Source organism: Echinococcus granulosus (genome assembly GCF_000524195.1).
Source record: "Echinococcus granulosus chromosome Unknown EG_S00017, whole genome shotgun sequence".
In the NCBI taxonomy this organism is placed as follows: Eukaryota; Metazoa; Platyhelminthes; class Cestoda; order Cyclophyllidea; family Taeniidae; genus Echinococcus; species Echinococcus granulosus.
This window is the reverse complement of record NW_020170397.1, coordinates 530032-531466: the sequence shown is the minus strand read 5'-3', so window position 1 is coordinate 531466 and position 1435 is coordinate 530032.

Genomic DNA, 1435 nt, shown 5'->3' with positions numbered 1-1435 from the left:
AATAAAAGGATTGGTCCAGAAAACAGTGATGCAGAAACCTCCGCCTTCTTTCTCAGCTCTCCAGATTCTTCATCATTACATTCTGTCCCATAATCTCTTGCCTTATCCTTTCCAACTCCTTTGCCAATCTCCTCCCACGCCTCTTATTCCCCATCACAATACTCTTCAATCCTCTCGTTTCCTTTATTAAGGATGTCTGCAACTCTGCCCTCTTCGCCAAACTCGTCTTTAGACCAGACCAAAGGCGATGGATTTAAGCTCAGGTTACTTGCTGGCCTTCTCTCACATGGTCTCGTCCATCCTACCGATGGCGTCGTCGGTCACGGTGATGTTGGTGGTAGATGCAGTTGTGATACCCTCGGCACGCACGACTCGCCGCCTAAGAGTACCACTGTCATCTATGCCTCCTCAGCGGTTAGGCAAACCAACTCAGTTTCCACCTCGGGACTGACCACATGGACATCCTTCGCCTCTACTTCCACCACCGACCCTCCTTGAGGGGCCAGAAGTTGCTGACACCGGTCTTCAGCTAGTGCGGAAGAAGAGAAGAGCCTAGAAGAAATCCATTACAGACCAAATGTTCAGTGTTCAAACAATGATACCAGCATTGGCGTTGCTGAGTCAATCAATTTTGCTGCTGTTTAAAGGCTAGAAAGGTGCAGCTATATCCTCAAGATCAAGGAGGTCAAACATCCACTTTGCTACACAGTTTACTTCAATTGGCTACAAAATAAATAACAAAAGGCAAAAGGAAACAACATCCTTACGCATAGATTTTGCAGCAATGGTGATTGTCTCTGAGCCACCTTGGACATTTATCAGTGTTATGAAAGGGTTAAATTGGATTTAGGGGTCCATCTGTACAAAAATTACAACGAAAGGAGAGAGGCCAACATTTACAAATGGCTGATTTCGGGAGGTCAAAATAGAGTTAACCGATTACTCCTATAACAATCTCACAGCCAAAACACTGGAACCCTAAGCAATTCTTCCTAATTTAAATGGGAAGGAGGTGACCTTCATAAACTCAGCAAAGGTTAAGTACTACTGAGTAACCACCTATAGCCAGCAATGGTGTTTTTCCAGAGAGCACAATACACGAATCCTGCAAAGTAGGCAACAAATCATCAATGAATGACAATATTTGAGAAAGAGGGGAGGGATGAGAGACGGATTCGGAGACCTGCCCTTACGTTACAATTTCATCTGCTATCAATCAGGCTAAGCACAGACTAATTATGAGCTCTCAAATTCACAGAGATCAGGGGAAGATAAGGGGTTGTACCGAGGCCAGGAGGACAATACAAGAAGGATAAAGAAGAGAAAGAAAATTGAACCACTTTTTAGGGAATTCCAAGCCTCTACCGAAACTATCCCTGCTTTAATACAAGTTGATGCAAGTAAAGCGTAAGAAAACGGACCCAAAGGTAAAAAA